At 43.1% G+C, this 15,189-nt stretch overlaps 1 long non-coding RNA gene across 2 annotated transcripts; it reads left to right on the forward strand.

Moving 5' to 3' along the window:
* The first annotated feature begins 1,209 nt into the window (after positions 1-1,209).
* Positions 1,210-13,890, forward strand: LOC115294590. 2 transcript variants are annotated; one of them, XR_003909981.1, is made up of 2 exons: positions 1,210-1,293; positions 13,449-13,890. It is a non-coding gene; the product is annotated as an uncharacterized LOC115294590 (long non-coding RNA). The 2 variants fall into 2 exon arrangements; XR_003909982.1 differs by having other exon boundaries at positions 1,278-1,357.
* Positions 13,891-15,189: the final 1,299 nt, after the last annotated feature.

Consider the following 15,189-nt stretch of genomic DNA (forward strand, 5'->3'; position numbering starts at 1 on the left):
TAGTACAGTGGTAAAGGACTTGGGATCCTTTGTCATGGAATTCTGCCCAGATATGTAGAAACCATTTCTTAAGCACTTCCAAAAACCCACTTTCTTTCTCCTCCTTCTACTCCCAAATCCCTATGGATTTAGGTCTTGGCAGTCAGCCCAGGAGATATGATTACTGGCAAAAGTTGAGTGAAACAGTTAAGAGCATGGATTTGGAGTCAAGGAGACCCAGGTTAGAATCTAAGCCTTTCACATAGCAGCTGTGTGACTTTGAGGCAATGATCTTCCCCAAGCCTGAGGATGAAATTTGTATGTGAATGCACAAAGCCTGGCATTAAATGTGGCGTTAAATGCGAACTTTGTATTATCAATGCTGGAGATACATGAAAGAAATAGAGCACTGAATTTTAAGAGGGCAGTTTCCTCCATCATAGTCTGAGCTGCTTTCAATAAAAATATTGGGGGAAAACTCACCACATTTCTAGTTAATTTAAACGTATCAAGAGATTTTAATAGATTCTGGGTGTTTTCTTCAATAAGATGAACTATTTCTTAAAAGCTCAAGTAAGCACAGGGTAAGGTCTTTGGGCCTCAGCTCTCCCAGTAAGGTGCCTAGAAACCACGGAGGCACCTTGTGCCTGGGATGGAGCAGAGAACATGCGTGGTTCCAACATCTGGAGCCAGGTTACCAGTGCAGACGGAAAACAGCAAAATGCAAAATCTGTGGGTTCAGGTGAGGGAAGCCAAGGCAAAAACAGTTTGATAACATGGATGAAAAGTGAGCCAGAACGAAAGCCCAGGCAGGTGGCCATGGCAGCTTTTTCTCTAGAGCCCAAGACTACAGGTAGAGACAAGGAGACGAGAATAAAAAAAGGGTTACCTGGACCAACCTTCCTGTTAGAACTAACCTCACCTCCTCAGCAGCCCAGAAGAGGGCCCCAGGGTAGCCTCCAAAGGCTCTTTCCGGACGCCTGCGCCATTGCTTGGCCTCTTCCCCTCCCTGCTTCCTCCTTTCCCTTGTTAGTTTCTCCTGCGAGCCTTCTGGAACCTTGCCTCAAATACGCACTCGAGCCTGAGTCTTAGACTCTGCTTACACGTCTAGAAAATCCCATCCCAATATAGAAGGCATCTCACAGCTTTGGTTTTTTTCTAACAACTCAGCAAAGAATTCTGATTGGCCAGTTAAGGTCACATGTCCATGGCCTTTGCGTGGCCGTTTACCCTCCCAGCCCTTCCTCCCCCACACCCACGGGATCTGATCCAGGCAGCCCGCCGCCGGCACAGCTGCAGCCGGGAACATGCCAGGTAACAGGCGCCGAAGATTCTCTGCCCCTGCCCTCCTGTGCTTACAGTCAAGCCGGAGAGAGTGGTTAGTCCCATAAATCCCCCCACCCCCTCCACGTTTACAAAGTGTGGACAGTGCCAAGAAGGAAAAGCACAGGGTGCAGTAAGTGGGAGGGGGCATGCGGGCGTCGGGGTGGTGGCTGAGTCCGGTGAGGGTCTGACTTCAGCTCAGGTCCTGACCTCCCGGTTTGCGAGTTTGAGCCCTGCATTGGGCTCTGTGCTGACAGGTCAGAGCCTGGGGCCTGCTTTGGATTCTGTGTCTCCCTCTCTCTGTGACCCTTACCCACTCCCACTCTGTCTTTCTCTCTAAAATATAAATAAACATTAAAAATTTTTTTAAGTGGGAGGGAGCACGGTAGAGGAGGTGCTGTGCTGGCCACTGGCTGCCCAGTGGAGAAGGGTAGTAAGGGGGGGGGGTGAAAGCTAGGGCAGGAGAGCCGGTGAGAGGTGGTGGTGGCCCCATTAGAGGGGTGGCCCTCAAGTTGGAGAAAGGTGGAAAAACCTCTATAAACCTTATAAGGACATAACATATTGCAATGGAACATGACCTCATCATCACCAAGTTCCTGTCGTAGCCTTAGGGTAAATGGAAAAACTAAACTAAGCAAAAACAAGAAAATCCACATTGCAATCTGCTAACATTGGAAAACTTTAGGAGAAGCAAAAGAAAATCAAGTAGTCTAAAACCTCTAGTCTAAAGGTTTATCTTATTTAATTCCCACCTCTGTCCTTAGTTTCAATGCATCCATCTCCTGTTTGGGATGTTTTTTTAAAGATTAATTTAGGTTTTTTTTTTTTCTTTTAGAAAGAGAGAGCACACACAGGGGAGGGGCAGAGAGAGAGGAGAGAGAATCCCAAGCAGGTTCCACACTGTCAGTGCAGACCCTGATGTGGGGCTTGAACACGTGAACCATCATATCGTGACCTGAGCTGAAATCCAGGATCAGACACTTAACCCACTGAGCCACCCAGGTGACCCTGGAACTTTTAATAGACCAAGATTTCTCAGCTTCTGAAAAATATTGCCTAAATGAATGTTGCACCTTGGCATTTCCCTGTATTCCCATTTTTATTACTATAAAGGCAATATAAAGGATAAACTGGTCTGTGAATCTGACCTCCATTCCTGATTCTCTAGGTGATAACAGTGGTTTTCAAGTGTATTTTTCATGATATTATTTAGATACGAGACAAAGATAGCTCAGAAATATAAGCTCTTTTACCATCTCTCCACAAAGTAGTATGAAAAGGTAGTGACCAGTTTGGGAAGACCCCTAATTTAGGGTGGCTAAATCATTACCCCCAGGCGAATTTGATGCTGCCCAGCCCTCCCTCCCCTGCAGACTGTTAAGGGGGAGGGAGGCAGAGCCCCGCTGCTGTGCCGCTGACCTTGGGGCAGGCCCCCGTGCATGCGGATCCCACTTCCTCTCAGCAACAGCCATGGGTTTGCCTGGGGATTCGAAGCCTGTTGAACCAGCCTTGTTTCCAAGCGGTAGAAGGAACTAGAGCGGTGGGGGAACTCCCAAGTAACTTGCCCATGCCACCTGCTAGGGCTGGACTAGAGAGGGCTAAGGCTTTAAGAATCTAACTGGCTGGCTGGAATTTGCCAGATCAGGCTTCCGTTTCACACTTCAACTGACATTTATAGATGTCACTGCTTAGACTCCAAAGGTGTGTCCATGTTGTGTATTTCTTTTTCTTCTTTTTTTGGTCTTGTGTATTTTCGGTCTTCAGAATCCATGAGGCACTCAAGCTCCTTGGCACTTCTAGTTCTTTTTCCAGACACGCTTGGTCTCCCAGTACTCAGTTCCTTTCATCTCTATTGTTTCTGCTTTTTATTTTCTTCTTTTTTTCTAAAAAAGTCACTTTTGCTCTCCCCTTTAACTGCTATTCCACTTGTATTGTTCTTTTTTCTCCTGTTATGCGGTGTCCTTGTCCTTCTTTTCACTCCTTTCCCTTTTGTTTTTCCCATCCTGTGTTCCCTTGTTGTATCTCATGAACTCAGAAATTGCCCTGCCAATACCATGGGTATCACCGCCTGTTGAGTGGTAAGGGCTGCTCCCACTTTGCCTTGGAAGATGGCATTTCCCAGAGTGTTCCCCGTGGAGGCTGACTGGTCTGACCCAGATAATGCCACCAGTTAAAATAACCCTGGCTCGGGGCCCACGGGACTCACTAGTCATTATGCAGTATTGGAAAGTAAAACTGATTTGGCAGCCTCATTAGATTATAATCAGCTCAAATCTTCCTTCTGGCTTCACAGAGCATAGCATGTGTCCCCAGGAGCAGCAGAGGGGAGAAAACCACTTCTCCTCCCCAGCTGTCTGTATTTCTTCTAGGCTCTTGGCTCAAATTAAATATTTGTTCACTGACCACCATGCTTATCACCTTAAGTGAGTTTCTAATTTGTTTTAGAAGCTACAGGGAGCTCCAGGATAGTTTCTACCATCTTAAGAGTTCCAGGGATGCCTGAGTGGCTCAGTTGGTTAAGCGTCCGACTTCAGCTCAGGTCTTGGATCTCGTGGTTAATGAGTTCAAGCCCCGCATCCGGTTCTGTGCTGACAGCTCATAGCCTGGAGCCTGCTTCGGATTCTGTGTCTCCCTCTCTCTCTGCCCCTTCTCCTCTCATGCTCTGTCTCTCTCTCTCTCTCTGTCTCAAAAATAAATAAACTATATATATATTAAAAAAGAGTGCAGTTCCAGAGTACAGATTGTATAGGCCAATGGATGCTGGGCCAAGAAGTATGAGCCATATTCCATGATAGTAGTAATAATAGCTGCCACTTACTGGATGCTTATTAAATACAAGATCCTTTTCTATATTAATTCATTTAATCTTCAGATTAATCCTGTGAGATATGTACTATCCCTATTTCAGGTGGAGGATGTTGTGGCACAGAGTAATTAAGTAACTTGCCCAAAGGAACAGTTAATAAGTGGCAGATTCAGGATTGGAGCCCAGAGAGACTGACACTGGTCAGTACCCATGCCCCTTAATATTTTCCTATGCCACCATCATGACACAAAAACAATGATGCGCAGAAAGAGTCCTTTGAAACAACAGAGAGTGATTGATGGATGAGTCAAGGAACCCAAGAGAAGAGCCTTTTCTAATATATCCTGGTATGCACATAGTAAATTCTGAATTAGAGTCAAAGCCGTGAGTATGGAAAGCTACAGGTGTGAAGAGGTGGTGTGAAGGATTTATTTGAACTAATTTGGGACATGACAGGAAGAGCATGGCCTGATGTTCTGCCCTGAGGGAATGATGGGCCCATGCTTGGAAGTAAGAGGTGGCAGAAAGGGCCTCTGATTTGTGGGGCCCTGAGATATTGGGTCAATAATGTTTCCAAGCTGCAGGGATGAAGCATCCTCCCACTGCCCCATATTCTATCCCTGAAAGGAGGGATGCTGAGGTGGTTTAGTTAGACTCAAAGAAGCCAGCATGCTAGAGGGTGGGGCTCTTGCTGAGAGAAGTGAAAAGATTATAAACAGAACTGCCCTTCATCCCTTGTCTTTCTCGGGATGACAGAAAATCCAGGCCTGAGTCCCCCTGTGGGTGAGGCCAAGGAAAAGAAGCCACAGGGTAGCTCACAGGAAGGGCTCCCTCACATTTTCACACATTCCCATACTTCCTTCTCTGGAGGGCCAATGGTAAGGTGTGAGCGTCAGGAACATAGTGAGGGCTGCAGAGAAAATAGCCAAGTAACAGGCTGTTGAGCCTGCTCTAATCCTAGGTCTGGTATTAAAGGAGGAAAAAAAAAGTCCTCAAAACTTAGCTCCCCAGGGGGCTCTAGGAGCGTGACACTGAAATTCCAGGCTCCATTGAAGACTATTTATTTGCCCTGGATCAGTGTCCTCCATAGTCCAGAGCAGAAGCCATCAACAGGGTGGAATTTAAGGATTCAGAATCCATCTTTATCAACCATGATAATGACATTTCCTTTGTCTAAGCAGTTTAAAATTCTCTGTAGTTCTTTAATTTTTATTTAAAAAAATTTTTTAATGTTTTATTTATTTTTGATACAGAGAGAGATACAGCATGAGCGGGGAGGGGCAGAGAGAAGGAGACACAGAACCGGAAGCAGGCTCCAGGCTCTGAGCTAGCTGTCAGCACAGAGCCTGACGCGGGGCTCAAACCCATGGACGTGAGATCTGACCTGAGCAGAAGTCAGAGGCTCAACCAACTGAGCCACCCAGGCACCCTCTGCAGTTCTTTAGTGACCTAGCTCCTCTATGTTTTCCCATTTCAATAAGATACTCAGTGGCAATAAATACCCTTGAAATATTTGGTTAAAAGAGCTAAAAGGAGCTACAAAATGAAAGACATCTCAACTACCCTCTGAAGCATTGCAGGTGCCTGACAAAATGGTATATTTGAAGCCCTGATTTAAACAAGCTCTGGTTGCCAGTAAACAAATAAAAACCAAGGGCTACGTGAATGTTAATAATCTGGAGATGTAGGTGGAGGTATCAATATTCTTGAATAACATATGTTCACCCTTCATCTTTTTAATTAACAAAGTTCTTTTTCTTGTAATTTCAGCAGGAGGGATCCCAGGGTAAGAGAACAAAACTTGGATTTATGTGAATAGGAATTTTTTTATTTTATCACTGAATCCAAATAGTATTTTCCTAGTGTGAAAACAGATGGCAGAGACTTTATTTGCGGTCAAAGGCATTATGTATGAGAGTGAACCTTTCTTCAACAGGCAGATTTGAATAAATTCAGGAAGTGATTTAAGACATGATATGTCTCCTGGAAACTGATCTATAGCAGGTACTTTTATTAACAAAATTTGTACACTCAAACCCACTGAATCAGAGGAGCTAATTTTCATTCTGGCAAATCATCAGGTCTTTTTTTTCTTTTTTTCTTTTTTTGTCATTGAATACAGGTCTGGACATTAGGATTTTCTTGGGAAACTCAGTCTGTGAGTCAGAGTTTGTATGTTTCTCCATCCTTGCTGAAGAATGTCTTCTCATCTTGTTTTCAAGATCTCATTGTGTTTAAAAGAAACTCTTTGAAGGGCGCCTGGGTGGCTCAGTCGGTTAAGCATCTGACTTCAGCTCAGGTCATGATCTCGTGGTTCATGAGCTTGAGCCTCAGGTTGGGTTCTCTGCTTACAGCTCAGAGCCTGGAGGCTTCAGATTCTGTATCTCTCTTTCTCCTCACCTCTTTTCCCACGCACATTCCCTCTCTTTCTTTCTCTCAAAAATAAATAAACATTTACAAAAATTAAAAAAATAAGAAACTATTTGAGGAGATAATCAAATTCTGGCTTGCTGTTAACCTTATTCATTTATACATTATAATTTTGATATTTCCAATAATGCAAAGTTTAAATGGGGTATTATCCTTTCAAAAAATTTTTTTTGGTTTATTTTTGAGACAGAGAGAGACAGAGCACGAGTGGGGGAGGGGCAGAGAGAGAGAGAGGGAGACACAGACTCTGAAACAGGCTCTGCTCCAGGAGGCTTAATGATTCTGATCTCTTCTTCACCAAGGTTGGGAGATGCTAGGTGAGTGGATATTCCCAGAAATGACATGGTCTCAGTTGCCAAAGAAGCAGTGTAAGAATATAGATCCAAGCCTTTAGTACCCTACACTTGAATCACGTTCTCTGAGTTGAATTGTAAATCAATAGGAAACAATTAGAGGCAGCCAATTAGTAAATAAGCACAAAACCAGGAAGAGCACAGAGGACGGATCTAGTTAATCCTGTAGGAGCAATATAAAGACTGGCTGCTCAAAGAGCTGTGAGTTAAGAAGCTATGTGATCACAAAGAGAGGCGGGGGGTGGTTCTCAGTCTCAATGCTACTGTGTGGCTTCCGTGAATGTATTTAGATCCCTGTTATTCTGGGATCTGGCATGTAAAAGGCACAAGGAGGGCATGGTGTAGAGAGCATAGACATGTGTTATAATGGTCCCCAGCACTTTACTTTGGGCAGACACTTTGAGGGAAGTGGAACCTTGGCTCTCGGAGCTCACAGGTAGTTTGGCAAATGTTTCACGTGTACCTACTGTGTGCTCGGTATTGAGCCCAGAGCCATGCTAGGTCTGACTCACGTTCTGTGTTCATTACTAGCCAGACAGGTGCCTTGCGTTTCTCAGAGCCAAAATGAGGCTGGCTTTCAATCCCGGGGTGTAGCACAGAGACATAAGCAGCTTTCTACGTTCTGAGCTTTCACTCTTGCTTAAAGGGACAACTCTATTCCACATCCTGGAGAGATTAAAATGCCACCTGATTGTTGCAGATCACTAGTTTCTAGTCCCCAAACTGACAAAACTGAAAAATGAAGATCATTGACGCCGTTGAGAAACAGGCACCTAACCCCAGGCGTGAATCAGTATGTGGGAGGAAACATCAGGTAAATGGGCAGTATGGGCTTGGGAGTCCTTAGACTTGAATTCAAATCCTTATTCTGTCCCTTCTTGCTTTCTCTGAGCATTTCTTAAAAAACAAAAAAAGATTCCACCTACCTCATCAGGTTTACTTAACAACTGATAATATACAAACACATATAGCACAGTAGGGGCGCATAACAGGGACTTGGGAAATATAACATGCTCCCTTCTGCTCCTTGTCCTCGTATCTGGGCCTTCAGGATCTATAATCTTGGCTTTGGCAAAACCTCAGATAAAGCACACAGTACATTTTGGTTTGAACCTTTCTGAGATGAGTGTGCTTGGGGGAGAAGCTTGTGGCAGAGTTCTCTGAAAATTGAGCATAAAATATCAATAACCAGAAACCGTTATCTCTCTAGGAGATTGTTTATACCAGGGTTCCCATCAGAAATAGGAGGTAAGACAAGGTTTTGTATGCAGGTGGTTTGGGAAGTGAGCTCAGTGAACAGGAGTCGGGGGTGGAGAAGAGTGAAAACAAGACAAGTGGCAAAGCCAGTTGGTACAAAGTTTGTTATCAAGTTTGGTCACTGCTGTGGGAAACTGGGGCCTGCTCCTTCTGGGACTGAGAGCCATGAAGAATGCCTCTCAGAAGTGTCCACCCAAGGAGCACAGGTGGGACAGGCATCCACAAGTTCCCAGCCCCTACTGGTTGGTTGAGGATTGCCCCCAGGTGTTGTCTCCCTCACATTGCCAGTTTCACACAAGTGCTGAGTGGTTCCCATTGGTGTCCTAGTGCAGGTATCTGAGAAATTGAGTCAAAGGTGTAGCAGAAGTGAGGTACACTCAGGAAAATCAGAGTAAAATGTTAGGGTCCAGCGCATGTGAAGTGGACATGACCAAGTCCAATACTGGGATCAAAGGAAATGCCAGCTGACAGAAAAGTGACCAAGTGTGTTTCTCCTTTCAAATCTCAGATACCTCTACTGTTTACAAAAGTAGCTAGAGTATTTTTCAAATGCCTCCATGTGGCATTACACAACCTCACTTATCTCTTGGTTTCCTGAACTCTAATTCGTGTATAGCCTCAGTAACTTTGCACTTGATGACATATTCTCTTCCTTGTCCTCCGGTTTTTTTTACATGTTTCAATTGTGTCCCTCTTCTTCACAAGAGATGCTTCTCCTTGGGTGGTTTGGGATGGAGTCTTCTAATTTTTAAAAAATTCCATCAGTACCTAACTGTACTCAGCAAAAACCTGTTGACTTGAACTCACTTGATAGATGATAAATCCTTTCTCTAGTGAACACAGGCAGTAACTTCTTTGACATCAGCTGTAGCAACTTCTTTCTAGATATTTCTCCTGAGGCAAGGGAACAAAAGCAAAAATAAACTATTGGGACTACATTAAAATAAAAAGCCTCTGCACAGAAAAGGAAACAATCGTAAAACAAAAAGGCAAGCTATGGGATGGGAGAAGATATTGTCAAATGACATATCTGGTAAAGGGCTAGTATCCAAAATATATAAGTACTTTATAAAACTCAACACCCCCCCCCCCAAAATAATCCAATTAAAAACTGGGCAGAAGACATGAATAGACATTTCTCCAAAGAAGAAAGACACATGAAAAGATGCTCCACATCACTTATCATCAAAACTACAATAAGATATCACTTCACACCTGTCAGAATGGCTAACATCAACAACAAAAGAAACAACAGGTGTTGCTGAGAATATGGAGGAAAAGGAAGCCTCTTGCTCGGTTGGTGGGAATGCAAACCGGTGCAGCCACTGTGGAAAACAGTATGGAGATTCCTCAAAAAGGTAAAAGAACTACCCTACAGTCCAACCATCACACTACTAGGTATTTATCCAAAGAATACAAAAATACTAATTCAAAGGGATACATGCACCACTATGTTTATATCACCATTATTTACAATAGCCAAATTATGGATACAGCCCAAGTGTCTGTAGATGGATGGAGAAAGAAGCCGTGATGGGGAGGGGGTGCTGCTAGGTGGCTCGGTCGGTTAAGCATCCACCTTCGGCTCAGGTCATGATCTCATTGTCTGTGAGTTCAGGCCCTGCATCCTGCTGCCTGCTGTCAGCACAGAGCCAGCTTTGGGTCCTCTCCCCACCTCTCTGCCCCTCTCCCATGCTTGTGCTCTCTCTCAAGAATAATTAACTTAAAAATTAAAAAAAGAAGAAGGGGTATATATACCCAATATAATATTATTTATCCATACAAAATAATCAAATCTTGCCATTTACAACAGCATGGGTGGAGCTAGAGAATATTATGCTAAGCAAAATAGTTCATCTAAAAAAAATACCACATGGTTTCACTCATATATGGGATTTAAGAAACAATACAAATAAGCAAAGGGGAAAAAAAGAGAGGCAAACCAAGAAACAGATTATTAACTATAGAGAACAAACTGATGGTTACCAGAGGGAAGGTGCGTGTGTGGAGGGATGGATGAATTAGGTGATGGGGTGAATTCGTGCACAGGTGATGTATGGAAGTGTTGAGTCACTATATTGTACACTTGAAACTAATATTACACTGTATGTTGACTAATTGGAATTTGAATCCAAACTTAAAAAATCCTTTCTCTAGAGGCACAATGCTTTTTTGGGGGGCTTGTGGCGTCTTCCTACTCCTTAAGTCTATCGAGACCCTCACCAGTTAATGGGGCTTGGAAACAGCATCTATAACAAGGGGCAGGGAGGTGGGAGCACAACGCCAGCGCCTCAGGGTGCTGTAAGGCTTTCATCAGCAATTCATTCCGCGCTCTTTGTATTTGGTTCCATTCCAATTGCTTCACAGCCAGTAGCCCTCAGAAGGGACATATATTTAGACTAGACTACAAGCCTCTTGTTGAAGCTTATAATGAAACAAATGCACTGGTCCTTTCTCTGCCTATCCTTTTCCCCTCTCTGCTTTAGTCCTGTTCAGCTGTAGCATGAATAGTAACGAGGACCTGGGTGGATCAGCAGGGAACTCCTATTTGTTGGATTGTTTTAGATGGCAAAAAGGAACATATCTAAGTTACCCTCCATATTTCTTACTGTGAACTTAGAGCCACTTACATGAGGACTAGTCATGGCCACCATATTTAGTTGGTCAGGTTGTGCACTGCACAACTCTCAGGTAGCATTTGCATTGTTGTCAATATGAATATGTACCTGGAGGAGTACAGTGAATAACCTGTGTGGTCACAAATAGTGGCCCTCCCTGTCTGAGGCTCCACTCCAGTTCCACTGAATCAGAATCTCTAGGGAAGGGGCCCATGAATCTACATTTTAACAAATTTTACAGGTTTCTATTAACACTGAAGTTTGAAAATCACCACTTAGGAGATAGGTTTTAACAGAAAGAGGCACTGGAAAAATCTTAATCAATTGAATGGAGCCTTCATGATCTGAATACAGGATCACAGTGTTGTCAATCCTGGAAACAGTCTTTTTTTTTTTTTTTTTGTAAGATATGTGAATGAAGTGTTGGTGTCTTTCCCAAGAGGTGGCACCTAAGGGTTCTAAGGAAATAAATGTATAGACCCTATGTGCAGACTTGTGTATAAACCACTTTTGTATATACATATAGGATAGCTTTTTTGAACTTACACAGCTGTACATAAAAATAGCTGGTATTTTTAAGCCTGTGTCAACAATTTGAATTTTTTTCACTTTGTACCTTTGGGACTTTTTCTTTTGGTTGATTAAAGTTGCGTATACTCAGTGTGTGAATGAAGTGAAAAAAAAAAAGTGGGAAATTATCTTACCACCTGTGCCGTCACTGGATCCTCTCCTTCCCAGGCTTAAAGGTTCTTCTGGCTTCATGAATAACTTAGTGAACAAGTTGTCATTCAGAATATGGCTGCTCTCCTAGTGATCTGGCCATCTTTTCAATGTCTTTCAAAGAGGCCTCTATTGCCTTCTTTCCTGTGCACTTTTATATTCCAACTTTCTAAGGGAGAAATTCTGATTGGCCTGGGTTGTCACCACTCAATGTGAATGCTCCAATTAAGTAGCATCTTAGGTCAAGTCATCACCTTGGCAATAAGTCTTGCTCATGTTCATCATATGGACATGTGGTTGCTTCAGTCCTGGGCAGTCATTTTTGGTTCAGTGACTATCAGCTATAGTATCTTAGTAAAGAACAAAGACTATCCATGACCACTCTCCTCTGAATGGAGATGTGGGCAGAGCCAACATCTAGTACTTTACTGTTGTTAGAACAAGAAGGAAATGTAATTACTCAATATGCCATCTAGATGCCATATCCCCAAATAATAAGAGCTAATATATTTTGAGTACCACCTTATGCCAGACCTTTTTCTGATCACTTGAGTAGCATTCATAATTTAATCTTCAAAAGCAACTTTTTGTGGTAGATGTTATTACTAACTTCATTTTATAGATTAGAACACTGAGGGATAGAACTTGCCCAACAGTTTGTATATGGTGGAGCCATAATCAGAGCTCACACTATTTAGCTCTGAAGTCATTGCTTTTTATGACTATGTTGGAGTTGTGATAGAGGATCATTTCTGCGCATGTGGGGGGAGGGTGTAGGACAATTATACGAGGGGAATGCAATGCACAGATTAGGTTGGGTGGGCAAGCATAGCAGAAGCCTTCATTGGTACATGTTGGGGGAAGGAGTTGGAAGACAATGACAGGCAGATGCCACAAAGGGACGAGACACAGCTGAACTTGCCTTGAGGGCCAGACAGGATTCTAGCAAGGGATCCCGAGAGGTTTTTCTTATTCCTTCCTTGAATTCTTAAAAAGGACTATAAATGACATCTCATTGCCCATGGTTTCTTTTAAAAATAACACAATATTATACACCTTCCTCTGGGACTATTATTCTCCATCCTGGCCAGTTCCTCCAGGGGGTGCCTAGCATTCCTTGATAGAAAAGCCTTGAGAATTTAGGGTTAGACAGGAAGGTTTGGATCTGACTGTCCAAAGAAAGTGAGGGGGATGATACCTGCACTGCTGAGGAGCGTGGAGTTTGCAGCAGGGATGTGGAATGGAAGACTGTTCCACTCTGAAGAATGCTCTTCAAGTCATTGACCAGAGAAGTGACTAAGCTGTAATCAGTCTCCACTAAAGGTTGAGGCAAGGATGCTAGTATTTCAGGAGGAAGGGGGGAAGCTATTGAATTACTACAATAATTATCTTCCTTTTCTTTCTTTCCCTTTTTGTTTGCAGAGAGAGAGATCTGGTCTGCTCAGGTCAATGTGTTCTACATTGCTTGCTGTGGATTCTCTCTTAAATCCTTAACTTTTTGAGTAAAACACACAGTGATCATTGAAAAATTATTTTGAGGGCCCATACGGGTCTTGTCAAGGTCTTCTTGGTGCTTCTGAAATGGAATCTTTTCACCTTTCATTAGCTACTGTTTTCTTTCCATCAATGCCTTAGGAAGCAACACAGAGACATCAGAAGAAAATGGCTATTTAATGTCATTCCCAGGCTACAATCAGTTTCTTGTAGGTCGGGATTAATTTTGCTAGGCCTGATTGAAGACAGGGGGATGTACAGGATGACCTTTGCCCTCCCAAATTCTATGCAGCCCAGGGGGCTGTGCAAGGTTTGAGTTCTGGCCAATACTAGGCACCCTGAACGAATTAGGTATTTATATACCACAAACCAATACTCTGCTAAGAGTAGAATTTGAAGGAAGAGACTGTGGTTCTCTGGGTCAGTTGTTTCTCTGAGAAACACTCACAAAGATGTTCTCTGTTTCAGGCAGAACAATTACTCTAGAGACTTTGGGAGTTTCAAGACAACTGAATGCACGATAAGAAAGGAGATATCTTGGGGAAGATAGACTGTTCATCTCTACTGGGATTCTTCTGTAAGTCACATTATTGACTTTAAGGCAAAAGGCCATGAAAGTGTGCCTTTCCTTGAGACAGTAAGCTCTCTGTTTTCTGAAGTGAATGGAAAAAAAGGAGTGTATTGGTTCCCCATGTCAGTTTCCAGAAATGAGTATACTGTACAGCGTACTTCATCTACAACGTTACCAAACACAATTTATTGTTACTCAGATGATTCAGAAGACCTTCTGGGACCGCATCAAGATAAACAACAAATATTTTGTGCTGCAGCTGTGTGGAGGAGACATTGTCCAGTGACTTCTAGATATGAGTCAGAAAAATAAAAATAAATGCTGTTCTCTGTTATAACATATTCTAAACCAGTCATTCAATCAATTGGATTTTACAGTTTATTTGTAACTGTTGAGGGATTAAATAGGTATGTGGGGAATATAAAGAAATGTAAGTAGTGGACCCACTCCTTGCAAACAGTTACATCTACAAAAGTTCTTTGTTACAGTTTAAGACTAGAACTTAGTATTTGGGGTTTGTAATGGGTTTGCTAGGTCTGCTCCTACTGTCTACTTCACCTGCCTTCTAATATGCCTTCTTGCACTGTAGTGGCTGGAGAGCCAAACACCGCATTTCCCAGACTATCCTACCCTCAGGGCTCCAAATGTCTTTAAGTCCTGTCATTATGTTGCACTGTGCAATGTTTAGAAGGTAGAAATGAGGCAGAGGCCAAAATTTCACTGATTCTGTTTTTTCTTTTAAAAGTTTGGTCATGGAAGTATTTGAAATTTTTTTAATGTTTTTTATTTTTGAGAGGGAGAAAGAGACAGAGTGAGAGTGGGGGAGGGGCAGAGAGAGAGGGAGACGCAGAATCTGAAGCAGGTTCCAGGCTCCGAGCTGTCACCACAGAGCCCGATGTGAGGCTCGAACTCACGAACCGTGAGATCATGACCTGAGCAGAAGTCAGACTCTTAATCAACTGAGCCACTCAGGTATCCCGAGGCATTTGAATTTTCTGCAGATTCTGCAGCATTAACAGAAGTGTGTGTCAAGAGACAGTCACAGAAAGCTCATTTTCAAATGAGGATTAAAGTATGTCTGATTTGGTGTGGTGCCAGCTTCCTGTTCATGAGGGCCACCCCACTGTGGTGACTTCCGGACTTTGGCAGTCATATTAAGAGGTGGCAGTTTCCTAATCTTGAGAGAACCAAGAGCTCCCTTCATGACCCAGATCTACCATGTAGTTTGGGGAGCCATTTCTGAAGTGTCAACCTAAATCCTTGACTCACCTAATGATTCAGTAAGCTTTAAAAAGGTTTATTAATGCTTTTTTTAAAAAAGTTTATTTGAGAGAGAGAGAGAGAGAGCGAGCGAGCGAGCGAGAAAGAGAGAATGAGTGGGGGAGAGGCAGAGAGAAAGGGAGAGAGAGAGAATCTCCAGCAGGCTCCGCACTGTAAATGCAGAGCTCAATGTGGGGCTCGAATTCACAAACCCTGAGATCATGACCTGAACCAAAATCAAGAGTCAAATGCTTAACCAACTGAGCCACCCAGGCACCCTGATTCAGTAAGTTTTTTTTAATGTACTATAATAATACTTTCATTTCTCATTTTCTTGCTAGAATAGCTTATGTTCTCTGGAATTGAACCCTGTTCATG

The sequence above is a fragment of the Suricata suricatta genome, chromosome 6, assembly GCF_006229205.1.
Source record: "Suricata suricatta isolate VVHF042 chromosome 6, meerkat_22Aug2017_6uvM2_HiC, whole genome shotgun sequence".
Classification (NCBI taxonomy): domain Eukaryota; kingdom Metazoa; phylum Chordata; class Mammalia; order Carnivora; family Herpestidae; genus Suricata; species Suricata suricatta.